Source organism: Anabrus simplex, chromosome 1, assembly GCF_040414725.1.
Source record: "Anabrus simplex isolate iqAnaSimp1 chromosome 1, ASM4041472v1, whole genome shotgun sequence".
In the NCBI taxonomy this organism is placed as follows: domain Eukaryota; kingdom Metazoa; phylum Arthropoda; class Insecta; order Orthoptera; family Tettigoniidae; genus Anabrus; species Anabrus simplex.
In genome coordinates this window covers 81,305,140-81,324,145 of record NC_090265.1, presented here as the reverse complement: position 1 = coordinate 81,324,145, position 19,006 = coordinate 81,305,140, and the positions used below count along the sequence as shown (strand labels likewise).

Sequence of the window (19,006 nt, the reverse complement as noted above, 5' to 3'; positions counted from 1 at the left end):
GCAGAAACACGTCGAGGTACAGAGTCAATAAGAGTGCGGATGGTGTCCTGAGGGATGGTTCTCCATTCTCTGTCAACCATTTGCCACAGTTGGTCGTCCGTACGAGGCTGGGGCAGAGTTTGCAAACGGCGTCCAATAAAATCCCACACGTGTTCGATTGGTGAGAGATCCGGAGAGTACGCTGGCCACGGAAGCATCTGTACACCTCGTAGAGCCTGTTGGGAAATGCGAGCAGTGTGTGGGCGGGCATTATCCTGCTGAAACAGAGCATTGGGCAGCCCCTGAAGGTACGGGAGTGCCACCGGCCGCAGCACATGCTGCACGTAGCGGTGGGCATTTAACGTGCCTTGAATACGCGCTAGAGGTGACGTGGAATCATACGCAATAGCGCCCCAAACCATGATGCCGCGTTGTCTAGCGGTAGGGCGCTCCACAGTTACTGTCGGATTTGACCTTTCTCCACGCCGACGCCACACTCGTCTGCGGTGACTATCACTGACAGAACAGAAGCGTGACTCATCGGAGAACACGACGTTCCACCATTCCCTCATCCAAGTCGCTCTAGCCCGGCACCATGCCAGGCGTGCACGTCTATGCTGTGGAGTCAATGGTAGTCTTCTGAGCGGACGCCGGGAGTGCAGGCGTCCTTCAACCAATCGACGGGAAATTGTTCTGGTCGATATTGGAACAGCCAGGGTGTCTTGCACATGCTGAAGAATGGCGGTTGACGTGGCGTGCGGGGCTGCCACCGCTTGGCGGTGGATGCGCCGATCCTCGCGTGCTGACGTCACTCGGGCTGCGCCTGGACCCCTCGCACGTGCCACATGTCCATGCGCCAACCATCTTCGCCACAGGCGCTGCACCGTGGACACATCCCTATGGGTATCGGCTGCGATTTGACGAAGCGACCAACCTGCCCTTCTCAGCCCGATCACCATACCCCTCGTAAAGTCGTCTGTCTGCTGGAAATGCCTCCGTTGACGGCGGCCTGGCATTCTTAGCTATACACGTGTCCTGTGGCACACGACAACACGTTCTACAATGACTGTCGACTGAGAAATCACGGTACGAAGTGGGCCATTCGCCAACGCCGTGTTCCATTTATCGTTCGCTACGTGCGCAGCACAGCGGCGCATTTCACATCATGAGCATACCTCAGTGACGTCAGTTTACCCTGCAATTGGCATAAAGTTCTGACCACTCCTTCTTGGTGTTGCATTTGCTCTGTCAGTCAGTGTATATATACATACTTGAGTAAATTTGAGAGAGGCTGCCTGGCCGAGGCGGTAAAGGCGTACTCGGTTCGCCCGGAAGGACGTGGTGTGACTTTGTTTGAGTATATTTGAGATTAGTGCACACATTTCAAATTTAGGATTATTTGTGCATTTTTTGACGTTTATTATGCATATTTGAACGTATTTTTACAAGCAGTCTTCCACAAAATGTAAAGTAATTAATGCTGTGAACACTTTCGGCAATGAAACTGTTCAAAGGGAACTGGCACTTATCAGAACACACGTCTAAATCATACCAGAATCAATCAAGGAGCTAGAAACACGTTTAATGCGCCTGGGTGATTCGCTGCACATTATGGAGAAAGTGAAATGTGAAATTGAAGGTTTCCCAGGAACCCTCGGACTACGTCTGCAAACAAAATACAGAAAAAAAATCTATAGTGATGTACTTTTACTAATGCGGGCTACGACGTCATGATAGCTAAAAACAAATATTTGGCTGGTATTGATAATGTCGATCTACCAGAACGTTTAACAGCTACGCTCGCTCCCGAATTCAAGAACTGTCCTTTCACATGCGTAGATGTAGAGAGAGATGCATTGCAGCAAGTTTTAACAGATAAATGCCACCGATTTAAACCAGAAAACTTTGGAGAAGATTGTTTTAGTCAACTGCAAAGCGAATTATGGACCAGAAAAGTAGGGTGTGAAGTGTAAAATATACTTAAAAGTGTTTCTTCATGTTTGTGTATTTTTCTATGGTTTTGTTATAACTTTACTAATTGACTTATCGTGTGTATTAATTAACACACTGCATCTTATCTAGGTAAGTGTGCATATTGTTTTAACAGTGAGCCCTGATGGATTGATACATCTCACAAACTATGCATGGATTGTTTGTACTATTAGAACAGGCGCAGCTGCAAGTAGTGTAAATTTTTTGTTTTTAATTCACTCGTCTATTCATTATAATGACTTTATGCGTTAGTGGGGGTGAATCGCATGTGTCAAGTAGAGGAATGTTAATTTTTCATTTCATACAAGTGTTTAATAGTATGGAAGTAAGTGCATACTTAAATGAATATTTCACGACTTTTTGCAGCATAGTTGCATGCTTATATTGGTGATTTATACAGAATATACATCCGATGCCTGGTGATGACCAATCATGGCTGTTGAATGGAGAGCAATTTAATAATTTGCGGATCAACTGTGGTGAAGAACCGAAAGTAATACGAGAGTTGCATTGCTATCAAAGTCCGCCACGTTTTGTATATTTTTTGCATTTCCTCTATCTCCATGGCAGTCAAATTCCGTTACGCATAGCGGAATCGCTGAGCCCCCTACATTTGTATTTAGTCCTTGATGTATTCACATTCGCACTCAGAGCGGCTTCCTGCCTCAAAACACTGCAGCGGTCCTAAGTCGAATCATATTTCCAGAGCAGTAGTCATCGCCAATTCTTGAATTATGTCAATTCGTCCCGTTGCTGATTTGCAGTTATTCTCAAGGACTGCCAGATTATGTTCGGTGATTTCTGTTATAGTTTATGACTAAGGCTACTAGATGATGTCAGACCGCCTGGCATCTGAAATTAAATTATTTGATTTATTATCTGTGTATCTAATTATTGAACGTATCATGCTATAAGCTGCCACGTCATGAAGAAAACCTGTTTGCATTACCTGGTCAGTGTAAGAAGCAAAGGCTAATAACTTAAATCTATATATCATCTTTGCGCCTAAGGAAACTGCTATGTGAAAAAATTCAGCTTAGAACTCTGGCTGGTAAGGCTCAATATTGTACGAGAAATGTCAAAGAATTCTCGTTCATAATGACACATGTGCTCACATAGCGGTTTTCGCAGGTGCAACGACGATTTCTTGATTCAAGAACTGGAAAAAATCCAAAGAAAAGCAGCTCGATTTGTTCTGGGTGATTTCCGACAAAAGAGTAGCGTTACAAAAATGTTGCAATGTTTGGGTTGGGAAGAATTGAGAGAAAGAAGAAGAGTTGCTCGACTAAGTGGTATGTTCCGAGCTGTCAGTGGAGAGATGGCGTGGAAAGGCTAAGATAACAACAGATAGGGAATCCACCACTTGCCTTAAATGCAAATGAGCAGTGATTGATCGATTGATGATATGCTAAATGTTCAGTAGGCTATTCCTTAATATACGTGAGTTATATCTTGTATCCTTGCAACAAGGTTGTAACTAAGATATAACCTAAATTACCTTTATTTTGAAAGTATTACCTTTCCCCTTTTTTCTCTTTCTTTGAAACAGCTGTTAGTGCAGAGTGAAATATTACTTCATGTTCAATATTTAGTAGGAGGTAGAATCTGACTATCAAAACTGCTTATTTGCAAGTGAATGGTATGATGTTGCACGGCTGTGTTAACATTGCTAACTATACAGGCAATCAGATGAATTATGGGACAGGAATGCAAATGTCACCCGTGTTTAATACTGACGTACGTACATCAAATTTATGAGACATTATAACGACAATTATTTGTGATTATTTAAACATTTTAGTCATTGGACCCGTGGAGATCGTAAATTTTACTTGTGTTAAATCGCACAGAAATAGACTACACTGTTATCCATCCAATCACGCCTTGCTTGTAGGGCTATGATATCAATCTGAGATGTCAGAATCAACTATTTATTTCACGACACATTTATTGTGATTTATATTATCCACTCTTTTATTTATTTGACCTTCACCCTTCTTTCTTTATTTCAGTCATTACGTTCTGTAAGATCAGATCAGACACTATTGCTATCATTAGCCATAGCATAGTTTAGATAGTAGAAGGGTAAGCTATGACTAGGGATCGGATTTTTAGGAAATCGGCCACATATTCTGGCAAATATGTTCTTAAAATAGGTAAATATGGCGCAGAAAATGGAATATATGACCAAACATATGTACTATCAAGGAATAATTTTTGCCGTTAATTCATGTATGTTAAGGATACAATTCATTGTACTATATTATTCCACTATTTATTTAATTTCCTTGTTGTTGTTTGAGTCATCAGTCCATAGACTGGTTTGACGCAGCCCCCATGCCATCCTATCCTGTGCTAACCTTTTCATTTCTACATAACTGCTGCGTCTTACATCTGCTGTAATCTGCTTGCCGTATACATACCTTGGTCTACCCCTAAGGTTCTTACCGTCTACACTTCCCTCAAAAACCAGCTGAAGAAGTCCTGGGTGTCTTAAGATTTGCCCTATCATTCTACTTCCTCTTCTCATCAAATTTAGCCAAATCGTTCTCCATTCAGTATCTCTTCATTCGTGATTCGATCTATTCACTTCACCTTCAGCATTCTTCTGTAACACCACATTTCAAAAGCTTCTATTCTTTCTGAACTAGTTAACGTCCATATTTCACATCCATACAGTGCCATGCTCCAGATAAAAGTCCTCAAACATATCTTTCTAATTCCTATATCAATGTTCGAAGTGAGACAAGTTTGTTTTCTTAAGAAAGACCTTCTTTGATTCTGCCAGTTTGCATTTTATGTTCTTCTTACTTCTGCCATCGTTAGTCATTTTACTACCCAAGAAACAATATTCATCTACTTCCTTTCAGACTTCATTTCCTGATCTAATATGTCCTACATTACCTGACTTTGTTCGACTGTACTCCATTACTTTTGTTTTAGACTTACTTATTTTCATCGTGTACTCCTTACCCAAGACTCCGTCCATACAGTTCAGCAATTTCTATAGTCCTTCTGCAGCTTCAGATAAAATAACAATGTCATCGGCAAATGTTAGGATTTTGATTTCCTTTTCATGGATTGTGATTCTTTTTTCAAATCCCTCTTTGATTTCCTTTACTGCCTGTTCTATACAAACATTGGAAAGGAGGGGTGACAAACTGCAACCTTGCCTCACTCCTTTCTGGATTGCTGCTTCCTTTTTCACAGTTCTTCGTTCTCAGTATCTGATTCCGATCACCTTTAGAATATCAGATAGCTTCGTCCAATCCTTACTAGTACTTTTAACTTAATTCCACTTTTCTCTGTCATTTTGTTAAGAAGGAAGCCATATTTTTCAGTGTCGACTTAGTTATTATTAAATCTTTTCATTCTGTCGAAAACATTAATTACAGCACATATAACACTATAACATACCTGTAAAATATACACACTATACAACAAAGAATGACATGCGATTTAAACCGATTTGATAGAACCTAAGGATGTTATTATAGAACGAAACATATCATTCTTAAAAGTTCCGCTAGTCACTATCATAAATGCATTAGCGAAGATATATTCATCTTAATATTGCAGTGTTACACAATGATGACAGCGACTAAATCGCTAATCCTGTAGACCAGTGAAAATCGAATTAGTTATCGGAATTCAAAATGGACCGTCAGTCGCCGTGGGCACATAATATTTAATTGAAGTAAAATATGGGGAAAAACTAGATACCTCTTATTCCCCACTCATCCCAGCATTTTTGTGTCTAGCAGAGTCGCTATGCTGCTGGACATTAAAACACTTTATAATAATTACTTTAAATTTGCACACGTTTTAGAAGAGATTTTTCTCTTCGGTAGAGAATCATTGCTCCCCAAACTCTTTAAGGAGATTTTTTAATTTATCCCTTTTTTTGTAGGTATCCTTAGGTCAGCTCTCTCAATGTCAATCTAACCGTGAAGCCTTGAGGATTGAATATTGAAAATTTTTAGAAATTTGAGGGGAGAAAGTTAATTTAGGCGCTACCTGAAGTGATCACGAACCACAAATGCTAAGACAGATAATGAGATAAGCCCTTGTGGCACTTCCTTGTGTCATAGCAAGGGTGATATTCCAGTGTTACCACAAATGTTACTCTAAAGGAATTTATTCTAAAACTACTAGGTAGTGATATAAACACGGACAAAACACATACAAAAAAAAAGAAAAAATTTATACATTGAAGGTGAAAGCAAAACAGTTGTAGAAGTCTATTGTGTTTTACAGGGTCCTGTCGCAGTTTGCGTGAAATGACAGAAAGCCACTTTGTTCCTTTGAAAGTAAACAACATGATTACTAAATGTGAAGAAGATAATTTAGTTCCTGTATTTCAGAATGACGAGCCTTCCTGGCTCAGGTGGCACTCACCGCTGGGTTCCGTAATTCAAATCCGGTCAATCCATGTGAGATTTGTGCTAGATAAAGCGGAAGTGAGACAGGTTTCATTCCAGCAACACACCATCCAGTATCATTTCATTTCATCTGTCAGTCACTGTATCAGAAGAGTGCCGCAGTTTTCTGCAACTGATACAATTCCTAACCTCTCCGCCAGATGGGGGTGTGATTCATTCCATTCCGGACCCGTTCGAAGGACTGGAAACGGGCTGTGAATTTCAGAATCAAATGCACGTTTTTTTTACATTGTTAGATATTATCTAAGTGGGCGACACACTACAGGGATATGTCTGGATTACACTGGTTAAGTCTTGAAGAAAAGAGCCAGGTTGGCAAGCAGGTGCGAAATTTTAAAAGTTTTAATTTTATTATTTAATTATTTTTTACTGTATGAGGTAAGTACTTACTACAACTTTATTAGGGAAAAGTGTTGCAGAGAAATTACATCAATACCATACATGTCCAGCAGTGCTGATTGTGTAGAATTGTTAAGAGTGGTACAGTATCAATTTGCCATACCTACACATCACGCAGTTGTAGAGAGAATAGTTTCTCTTGTAAATTTTTTAGTGGACGGCCGAGCGAAATAAGCTGATAGTTGAACATGTAAAATAAAATTGTTGTTAATTGTACTGTATAACAAAAAAATGTAACGTGTGCTGTACTATTTTCTGTCTCGGTTTTTAAATTTTGCATTATGGTAAAACCCCGCTTTTTCATTTTCAGATATGGTAGTCCTATTTCAAACCAAACAGTTGGATCCGAGACGTAAGACACACACTGCTTCTGGTTTATTGCCTCGATATCAGCTCTCCTGTTGGAGCCACATGATGACAAGTAGTGTGCTGTACTCCCTCAGAGACTTGCCATTTTCTGGATCGTAGCGAGGAGGCCAATTCTTTTCGAACACGATGATGCCTGCTATTCCTCTGCAGTTCACTCTTTGTTCAGAATATGGTTGGGAAGGGCAACCGATTCTCAGCCGGTAGCAAAGAAAACGGCATACGTTTGATCTCCTGACCCCTCACCTGCCCGGCGGTGGGCTTTAAAACTGAAGTTCTCATTCCCCAACAGAAATCTTCACAGCTCCGTGGCCTTCCTTCCTTCCTTCTAACATCTGCGACCATCGCACGGGTTATGTATGGAACAAAACATTCTGCGATATTGGTTTGTGCTGTCTTTAAATGAAATGCTAACACTTTTAAATAATCGACGCAAAACATGATAACTATGGTCTTGACAGTGCTCAATTGCCTTTTAAACGACTCGCGCCCCTTGTCTCCAGAGGATGTAAATCGACTGACACCCCTCATTATCACTAGGGTTGGCCACGTTTTGGAACCAGAAGCTGCCACCTGGGGATGCGTTCGCCGTTTCAACTTTACCAGTACATAACCAAGAGCTTCAGTCTTGTTAGCGGAATCGAACCTGTGATCTTTGATATAAAGTGAGGTGGCCAGTAGGGTCCATAACTTCTTAGTAATACTGCAATTTACTTATTGGAAATTATCTTTTACGTTTGTTCTGACCTGCTAATTACCATTGTGTGCACTCGTTCACGCTTGCCGTGTCGTGTGAACCCAACGTATGATTTGCGAGACAAATGAGCGGCGTATTTCCACAAAGATTCCTCGGTCTTAGGAACACCAAGCACTGAGAATCTTTCTCAGCGCTGGACTTGACGTAAGAAAGCACACGCCTGTAATTTATGGCGCCTAGCTCGTTGGAGGTCCTCGTTACGTGCCTCCAAACAAGGAAGTGGAAGGACGAAGAGAAAATATCAAATTGAGTGTCGTTGATTCCTCAGAAGTGACACTTTCTCTATAATGAACAATAATTAACTAAATATATTCATTAGTTTGGACTTGTCGTGATTGATTTATAGAGGAGAAGGACATTAATGAAGTTCTGATTTAAAAGGATGGGTGCACATAAGGCGTTATTTTGGTCCCAAGGAGTTTGAGAACCCTGCTGTAACAGCAAGGCTTCTGCTGTCTTTCCTAAACTACACAACTTCAAGATCTTCGCTGCTTCTTTGGAATGTGCATGGTGTGTCCCTTTTAACGGAAGGTTGTTATTAAATTCTGTTTAATTGTGCTGTACTTATTCGTTTGTTGTATTCTGTCTTTACGCTCTAGCCGCTTCTTTATTTTAGCCCTCCCACTTGTGACTTCGTTATGTTGCATTCTTAACTGTTATTCCCTAGAGTATCGTGATCTGTTGTGATCACAATGTACCTTCCACGTTTTATCTTATATCCAAAGTATTACTTCTCTCTTATGTAGGATGTGTTTCCTTTTCAGTTATAACCCCGTCGACGTTCAAATTGTTATTCATTACACATGCCTGTATTAATAATTGTAACCTTTTGTTTTGTTTAATATTCTGCTCGTGCAGTGTAGTATATATTTAAATTTATTTAAAGTAATTTTACTCAGTTCATTCTTACAATGCCGGCCCCGTGGTGTAGGGGTAGCGTGCCTGCCTCTTACCCGGAGGCCCCGGGTTCGACTCCTGGCCAGGTCAGGGATTTCTACCTGGACTTGAGGGCTGGTTCGAGGTCCACTCAGCCTACGTGATTAGAATTGAGGAGCTGTTTGACGGTGAGATAGCGGCCTCGGTCTAGGAAGCAAATAAAATGTGTATATTTCTCTTTTTAATATTCGTCGTGCTGACCACACGACACCTCGTAATCTGCAGGCCTTCGGGCTGAGCAGCGGTCGCTTGGAAGGCCAAGGCCCTTGAAAGGCTGTAGTGCCATGGGGTTTGGTTTGGTTTTCATTCCTACAAATGACCTTACGTAACTACCCGACTTCTTGACTTGCATACTTGGCAAGTTTAATATATGGCGTCTACAAATAAAATGTGTATATTTCTGTATTTAATCCTCTGAAGGCCTAACAGTTTGTGATACTCTGCCTTGTTTACAATTAAATTAAATCTTGCCAAAAAGGAGCATGCTGTTCACTTCCACCATGAGACTTCCTCTGCGTCTGAGGATCTTAAAAGCATTCGTCTGGGCTGTTGTTGTTTCGGTCATCAGTCCATAGACTTGTTTGTTGCAGCTCTTCATGCCACCCTATCGTGTGCGAACCTTTTCATGTCTACGTAATTATTACATCCTACATCTACGCTTATCTTTTTGTCATATTCATATCTTAGTCTACCCCTCTGTTTTTACAGCCTGCATTCCCCTCAAGAACGAACTGAACAAGTCCGTGGTATCTTAAGATGTGTCCTATCATTCTATCCTTCCTTACATACAACTTTCGCCTAATCATTTTCCACTCACCAATTCGATTCAATATCTCTTCATTCGTGATTCTGTCTCACCTTCATCACGACATTTTCAAATCTTCTGTTCTCTTTCTTTTTGGACTAGTTATCTTCCATGTTTCACTTCCCTACGCTTCAGACGAAAGCCTTTAAAAACATCTTTGTAATTCCTATATCAGTGTTCGAAGTGAGGAAATTTCTTTTCTGGGTTATAATACTATATGCATCAGAAACGTGGACATTAAGGGAAAGCGGTAACAGCATACCTGAGGCATTTGCAATTTGGTGCTCCAACGAATGTGCAAAATCTCGTGGAGAGAAAAAAAATAATAACAAATTCCCAAGTTTCACAAATGAGGAAGTAGAGGAAATCACTGCTCAAAACAATTAAAACCCGACGCCGTAGGGCCGTACCCTACGACATCCACTACTCACAAGTTATAGCAGACGGATACGTACTGGAAAGAAACCAAGAGGAAGACCAAGGAAAACGTTTATAAAACAGATCATGGAGGGCACGGCCACAGTTGATAACGTAACAATGAAAATAGTTGCCAACGATCGTGCCATCTGGAGAAATTTAATGGCAACAGACCAGTCTTAGGACTGTATATCAAGCTTCAAGAAAAACCGACATAGGTTATTATTAGTCCTGTTCGGGGCAAAAACAGATTCTTCTTCTTTTCCTAACGCTTCTTCCCACACCAATAGGGTCGCGGGAGCGAACTGTGTATCACATGTGGATTTGGCCCTGTTTTACGGCCGGATGCACTTCCTGACGTCAACCCTATATGGAGGGATGTAATCACTACTGCGTGTTTCTGTGATGGTTGGTAGTGTAGTGTGTTGTGTGAATATGAAGAGGAAAGTGTTGAACGGACACAAATACCCAGTCCCTGAGCCAGAAGAATTAATCAGAAGCGGCTAAAATCCCCGAACCTGCCGAGAATCGAACCCGAGACCCTCTGAACCGAAGGCCAGTACACTGACCATTCAGCCAACGAGTCGGACCGGTGGGAAAACCAATTATCAGGTTAATAATAAAAAATGTACAGTCTAGAGTACGATTAAATACATGTTAATATATTTTATTTTAATAAATGAATGCATTTTGAAAATGAACGACTATTTATAATGCCTTTGAAGGCGTCATTGAATTCAGATTATTTCAGGAGGGGGACTAAAAAAAGTGTGAGATGAATACGCCCACCAGTATCTCTCACTTGTTTACCATCAGGAACCCTTCCGGTTAAAAGAAGTGAAACGAAAGAAATCCTACAGGAACGCCAATCTCTGATTCCACCAATACATTATGAATTTTAAAATGATTTGCTTTATTCAGGAAATCGATGTTTCCACTACATTCCTAGGTAGAAGGAAGTATGAGGCAAGGGGACGTAGGCAGTGAGTGATTGTGTGAAGACTTAATTTTGTATAATAATTTCACTTTTGCACTTGTATAACTAATTTTCTTACTGAGGATGTAGCACCTAAACGATGTAATTGATTAAATCACAGTTATTGGTTTGATATCACGAATATGATCAGAGTACTGTTGTATGATAAGACTAAGGCGTACAGAACCAAATGTAATACATTTGCTTTGATTACATGAATCCATAATTTTAATTCTTTGCACTGGCCTTATTGTCTCATACATGTGATTTCTACAACTTTTTCTGAGTTCTCATATCATGTCTTTCGTTAGCTGATGCCTTCATTATTCAAAGAGGATGAAGTTCCACCTTGCGATTATTGTTAAGAAGGGCTGATAATATCATTGCCATTGCCATTGCCAGAGTTTGTACGTCTTCAAACAAGGAAAACATATTGGGTTGAACTAAGTTTGTGAGTTGTGAGTTTCACAAATAGGAAAAGTCCTCTCAGTTTTAATTACTGCGTTGATGGGTTGAAAGTTCCTTTTGGGGATCATTGTAGGTATCTGGGTGTTAATATACGGAAAGATCTTCATTGGGGTAATCACGTAAATGGGATTGTAAATAAAGGGTACAGATCTCTGCACATGGTTATGAGGGTGTTTAGGGGTTGTAGTAAGGATGTAAAGGAGAGGGCATATAAGTCTCTGGTAAGACCCCAACTAGAGTATGGTTCCAGTGTATGGGACCCTCACCAGGATTACCTGATTCAAGAACTGGAAAAAATCCAAAGAAAAGCAGCTCGATTTGTTCTGGGTGATTTCCGACAAAAGAGTAGCGTTACAAAAATGTTGCAAAGTTTGGGTTGGGAAGAATTGAGAGAAAGAAGAAGAGCTGCTCGACTAAGTGGTATTTCCGATCTGTCAGCGGAGAGATGGCGTGGAATGACATTAGTAGACGAATAAGTTTGAGTGGCGTTTATAAAAGTAGGAAAGATCACAATATGAAGATAAAGTTGGAATTCAAGAGGACAAACTGGGGCAAATATTCATTTATAGGAAGGGGAGTTAGGGATTGGAATAACTTACCAAAGGAGACGTTCAATAAATTTGCAATTTCTTTGAAATCATTTAGGAAAAGGCTAGGAAAGCAACAGATAGGGGATCTGCCACCTGGGCGACTGCCCTAAATGCAGATCAGTATTCATTCATTCATTCATTCATTCGTTTAGTACGACTTGCGGCGTGGAACATATTCGAGATTATGACCTAGGATTGAACGGTTTATTAAATTCTCACTCGGTAGTAAAGGAAAAGTTTGCAGCTTCACCGGTATTTACCGTGTGGTACATTGTCTTTGGACGTTCACTTATTAGTTGGGTGAGCATTCGACTAACTATTTGAACTAGATAATAAAATGGGTAAAATATATTAAGTTCTTGAGACGTGAACTGAGCTTATTAAATCACCATCCTGTTTTTAAGTGGGCATATTCTCGTTCGAAACATTTCCTTCTCAACTTATTATCTGGACCTTAGTGATCGACTGCTTATGACATTCCCGAGGATTTATTTCCTCATGTTAGCAATGAACTGCCACACACCATTTTTGACTCTGCACGGAGTTACCAATACAGACAAGTGAAATATAATGATCGCATCGTAAATTTTATTTAATAGGTTGACTTCAGACAGTAAGAATGAAATAAACTTCCGTTGAAATCTGCGACAAGATCTGAAGTGGTTCCAGAACGAGACCAATCAGATTTTATTCCACAACCATTATATTTGCAACGCAGATAACGGTATGGTGCCTCGCAAGAATTCTCTGTGAATGAGGTTACTGAATCCATTATTTATACGGTTTTCAATATTTATGAATGACTTACCAAACGATGAATCCTACACAGCGTGCATTATGATTTTGCCCTCTTGGATGAAAAATTTGCTAAAATGGTACGTACAGACTGGTTGTCGCAGAAAACATTAAATCTCTCTCTCTCTCTCTCTCTCTCTCTCTCTCTCTCCATAAACGGCTCATAAAAGTCTGGACGGACACGCAGTTCATGGTGGAATCCGTGTAATCTCTAATCTGTTTAAAGCACTTCGCAGGTCGCTATTTGGTCAGGTAGAGCTCCAATATAGTAAATTACCAAATAGTGTAATACTTTGAAATTGTCATCTGTTCGGAGATAATGCGAGAATTGCAAAAGGATTTACATCTAATTTGATACAGATATTTTCGTCTTCGGGAGTAAAGTTAACAATCGAAGTTTAACCTTAAAAATACCGAGCCACCTTATTCTCTCTAGCTAAACATCTTTTCAACTCTGTGTAAATAATTAAAGGTGACGATTTATTGCGTATTGGCGTGATTATGAACCTGTAATAATAATAATAATAATAATAATAATAATAATAATAATAATAATAATAATAATAATAATAATATGGGACAAAATTTAATAACATGATCTCATCTTATGGAACAGTATTGCAAAATTATAAATTAAGGAAAATGAATCTTACCGTACCGTATTGTAGGGATGTTGTTGCCTTGGCGAATTTACGCACTCCTACAGTATAATGTATTTAACGTTTATTTTTCTTCACTCATTAGCACAGGAAAATGAACACAAAAATTATTCTGATGGACTGCATATAAACACGTGGCTGGGAGCTGTGACCAGCCTTAAAGAATATAAAGGGAAGGAAGAGTATTGGGAGATACGAGGTTTTAACATAAAGCCATCGATAAGTAAACTGGACACCGAGTTTCTTTCATTAGGTAGCAGAATACGACTGTCTCTTAAAACTGAAATCTAAAAACATGTTCGTAATTTTCATCGGCTGAATATGGTTTTCCGTGGTTTCTCATTTTCACACAAGGCAAATGCTGGGGTTGTACCTTAATTAAGGCCACGGCCGCTCCCTTTCCACTCCTAGCCCCTTTCTATCCCACTGTCGCCAGAAGACCTATCTGTGTCGGTGCGACGTAAAACTAATTGTAAGAAAAAAGTAGAGAAAAGGAAGGTGAAATTGTCTGGCCACTTAATGAAACACAATAATTTCATTTCCATCTTCATGGAAGAGAAAGATCTTGGAAAATAAGGGAAGAGGGTGACCATGATATTCATACATCAATAACCTCATGATGCAATTGAACTGCAGCTCCTGTGAGGAGATGATGATACTGGCAATGGGAAAAGAAAGTTAGTTGCAGTGACAAGGAATAGCCTTTAGTAAACGAGATCATAACGTAGGCGTCTGGATCGGCAGCCGGCGGTAAATCTTTGTTTAATCCACATGGTTGTCAACCCCGGATCTTTCGGAAAAAGGCTACAAAAGAAAAAGATGAAGAATTTTGTTACTTTAACGCTCCCACTAATTACTTTTACAGTTTTCCTACATGCAGAGGTGCCAGAATTTTGTCCCAGTCCTTCTATCGGCATGAGTATTACCGAGCAAGTGACGGTGCGGTTTGGGTCACGCAGCTATCAGCTTTCATTCGGACGATAGTAGGCTCGAACCCCACTGTCAGCAGCCCTGGTTTCTCATTTTTACACGAGGCAAATGCTGGGACTGTACCTTAATTAAGGTCATGTTCGTTTCATTCCCACTCCTAGCCCTCTCCTATGCCATCATCGATATAAGACTTACCTGTGCCGGTGTGACGTAAGGCAGATTGTATTGTTGTGATGTGAGTACTTGAACATCTTCAAATACCAGCGGACTGAGCTGGGGTCGAACCCGCGAACTTGGACCCAGAAGGCCAGTACTCTAGCATCTGAGTCACTCTACCTGGCTGAAGAAAGTTTCCTTATTTTGTGAGTTATGTCTGTGAGCCCCCATTCAACTGTCAGCTTCTCTAACCGGTTAGTACAAAGCTGTAGGTTTATTAACCTATGAATTAGCCTAAATTCGTGAAGAAATTATACGTTTGTACACTATAAACTTAGCCTTAATGAGAACAGTGAGACTGTGTACATTTTGGCGAGGTTATTTGCAAAGTCGACAGAGCGGAGCTCCAGACAGATTTATATCTTCTTCGTGATGGTTCTTGGCCCCCTGACGCCCTATATAACCATAGGCATGATGTTATAGTGTGTGGAACCGGTCAAGACTCTTATTACATTCCAGACAACCTCATAACGCAACGGAGCTAAAATAGAACTGAGAGACTGATCTCACTGCAATTTCCATCTTTACAAAGCGGACTACGCCCTCATTCACCCAGTGGCTAGAAGATCTAACAGCAACGAGAGGCTACCAATATTAAAATAAAATAAAAAAGAAACGGGAGAGTGAAGAGCATCAAGAACAGGTTTCTGTGTTTCTAAATCCTTGGAATACCTTATTCGCCGTATTGCTCGTAGGTGCTCTTCCTCCCATATAAAGGGAGTCGTAAAATAATCATATTCAACATATTTTAAAGGTCAGTTCCTTTTCCAGGTGCATTTAGGTCTGTTACCCAGGTATTAAATTACTTATCTATTGTTTACCTAGCCTTTTCGTAATGATTTCATAGAAGTTAGAAATGTATCGAAAATCTCCTTTCTCTGTTTCCTTCTTAGTCCGTTTACCATTCAGGGTTGGCTTTTCCCTCGGACTTAGCGACGGATCTCACCTCTACCGACCCAAGGGCAATATCCTGGAACGTGAGACATTTGGTCGCGGATAAAACCGAGGAGGAGAACCAGTACCACGTCCAGGCTGCCTCACTTGCTATACTGAACAGGGGGCTTGTTGGGGATATGAAGATTGGAAGGGATAGTCTAGGAAGAGGGAATAAGTGGCCGTGGTCTTATATTAGGTACCATCCCGGCATTTGCCTGGAGAAGAAGTGGGGAAAACCACGGAAAACCACTCCGAGGATGGCTGAGGTGGGAATCGAATCCCCTCTACTCAGTTGACCTCCCGAGGCCGAACCTGAGTGGACTCCGTACCAGCGCTCGCACCACTTCATAAATTTCGTGGCAGAGCCGGGAATCGAGCTCGGGCCTCCGAGATTGGCAACTAATCACACGAACCATTACACATCAGAGGTGGACACGAAAATCTCCTTTGGTAGATTATACCAATCCCTAATCCCTTTTCCTATAAACGATTATCTTCCCAAATTTGTCGTCTTGAATTCATATTTTATCTTCACATTATGATCTTTCCTACACTTAAAAACTCCACTCAAGCTTATGCTTCTACTGTCATTCCACGCCATTTCTCCGCTGACAGCTCGGAACATTTCACTGTTCGTCTCCTTACTTCCAAACTTCTCAGCCCAAAATTAACAACATTTTCGTAAAACAAGTATTCCTACCTTCCTTTGGATCTTTTCCAGTTCTCCATTGAAGGAGCCGTGGTGAGGGCCCCATTGAAACCATACTCTAAGGGTTCAGTCAAACAGAAAGCGAACCAGCCGCGCGGACAAAATGACCGCAAACCGTAGCGGTCTGGTAGCCTAACAGAATGCGGGCAAGTCAGGGCGAACCAGTGTGAAAACAGTAGCAACCAAGTGCGTATTAACATCATTCAATATCGTCTTTCTTAAACTGTTTTTATTTCTTAAACCATATGTTTAACAGTTTCTCCGACAAATTACTTCTTCTGTTCGCTTTGAGTAAAGCAAAACGAAAAATACAACCTGTGACAATAAAGTTCGGTGAATAGTCTTCTACTATCAACATAGATGAAACAATGCACGACAGTGACCTTACTGTCCTTCGAAATAGTCCCCTCCCATAACTGTGCACTGCTGAGATCGGCGATACATGTCCTGGAAACTTTGCAAGAACGCTTCATTTGGGATGCTGGTCAAAAACATCGTCACGTTTCGTTGGAAGTCAGGAATATCGTCAAATCTCTTTCTCTCTGCGTGACTTTACGGCTCTGACCTTTTTTCGACGAGGGGATCCCAAAGAACGCCATTCCATGCTTTGCCGTTTCGTTTCACGGTCGTACCTGAGACACCAGGTTTCATGCTCAGTGACAATAGAGTTCAAGAAACTTGGTGTCGCATCCACCGTTTCGACAAAATCCTGTGAAGCGTCTAAACGTGCTTGCTTCTGATCGTCAGTCAAGTGATGTGGCACAAGATGAGAACACGTTTTCATCTTCCCTAACTTCTGGGTAACGATTTGTCGCACGGATTCACGGTTAATCTGCAGTTATTCCGCTATCATGCGCACAGTTAATCGCCGATCGTTCGTGATTAATGTCCTCACATTCTCCATGTTTTCGTCACTGACTGCGGTCGCCAGTCTTCCGCTACGGGCGTTGTCAGAAACACTTTCCTGGACTCCTCGAAAACGAGCGAACCACTCCTACACACACTTCAAGGACAGTGCTTGATCTTCATAAACACGTACCAGCATCGTATGCGGTTCTTTCGGTGTCTCGCCAAGCTTAAAACAAAACTGTACATTGATCTTTTGGTCGTTCATGTTCCTGTTCGCAGTTCAGAACCAACGCACTAAATACGCACTGTGTCAAACAGGTCTTACACAGCACATACACGATGCTCAACTGAACAACGTTGGAAGCAGGTGGTCAAAACCTGCTGCTACGCAAGTGCAGCGTTGTGTGCCGTCAGTGTTGCCGGATTGACCTTTCTGACTTCATTCACTGAACTTTATTGTCACAGGTTGTAAAATGGGTGCATGAAATAAATAAAGAACGAGAGAAGTGCCTTGAATGGACTGAAGACCGAGTTTTCACATAATTTAGCTTTACAGCGTCATTTATTTATTTGATTTATTTATTCAATTGAAATGTAGCCTATAAATACATGCATTTCTTCCACATTTCCGCCGGCGTGTCGTGTGTCGTACAAGTGTTCATGACCACGCGCTACATCAATTGATTTCTCTCTCTCTCTCTCTTCTGGAGACATTGTTCACTGTTGCCCGCGCGAACTCTGTAGAAAATTACAAGCGGAAGACTTGCCCGCCGCGGCCCCGATCGCACCGACATGACACCTCAGATCGCGTTCTGTTTGACCAGAATGATGCAATATTGCATGAGACAGTGTCCGCGGTAAGCAGTACGATTTGCTATTTGTTTTACGTCGCAGTGACACAGATAGGTCTTATGGAGACGATGGGAGAGGAAAGGCTTGGAATGGGAAGGAAACGGCCGTGGCCTTAATTAAGGTATAACCCCAGCATTTGCCTGGTGTGAAAATGGGAAACCACGGAAAACCATTTTCAGGACTGCCGACAGTGGGATTCGAACCTACTATCTCTCGGATGCAAGCTCACAGCTGCGCGCCCCTAACCGCACGGCCAACTCGCCCGGTAGTGCGATATGACAGCACGGACATTTTGTTTTCTTTTTGACTGAACCTTAATTATAGGGGTCTTACCAGCGACTTACACGCGCATTTTTTTTTTGCTATTTGCTTTACGTTGCACTGACGCAGATAGCGACGATGGGATAGGAAAGGCCTAGGAATGGGAAGGAAGCGGCCGTGGCCTTAAGTAAGGTACAGACCCAGCATTTGCTATTGTGAAAATGGGAAACCACGAAAAACCATCTTCAGGGCTGCCGACAGTGAGGTTCGAGCCTCTATCTCCCGGATGCCAGCTCACAGCTGGCCGCCCCTAACCGCACGGCCAACTCGCCCGGTTGACTTATACGCCAACTCCTTTACATCTTTACTACAAGCTATAAATACCGTCATAACCATATGAAGAGATCTGCAACAGTCTGTTTACAGCCTTGTTAATGTGTTTGCAATGATGGCATCAGATGTAAACAAAGGGAGCTATAAAGCTTTTGAGATCACCCCGTTTCGTATCGCTATTAAAGTCGATGCGGGGAGTCTTTTAATGCATATTTTTGAATTAACATGTCAAATGTTTGTATTGACAGTTGTTTGGAGAGTTCATGGGCATATTTCGATAGGGAACCCCGAGTGTGAAATGTCCTGTTTTTCAAACCAGCCAATTATACATTACTGATG

General features: G+C 41.3%; 1 protein-coding gene across 1 annotated transcript in view; it reads left to right on the top strand.

Moving 5' to 3' along the window:
* LOC136856910 (roundabout homolog 2) overlaps window positions 1-19,006 on the top strand; it is a 465,398-nt gene that overhangs the window by 198,853 nt on the left and 247,539 nt on the right. The window lies entirely within an intron of this gene.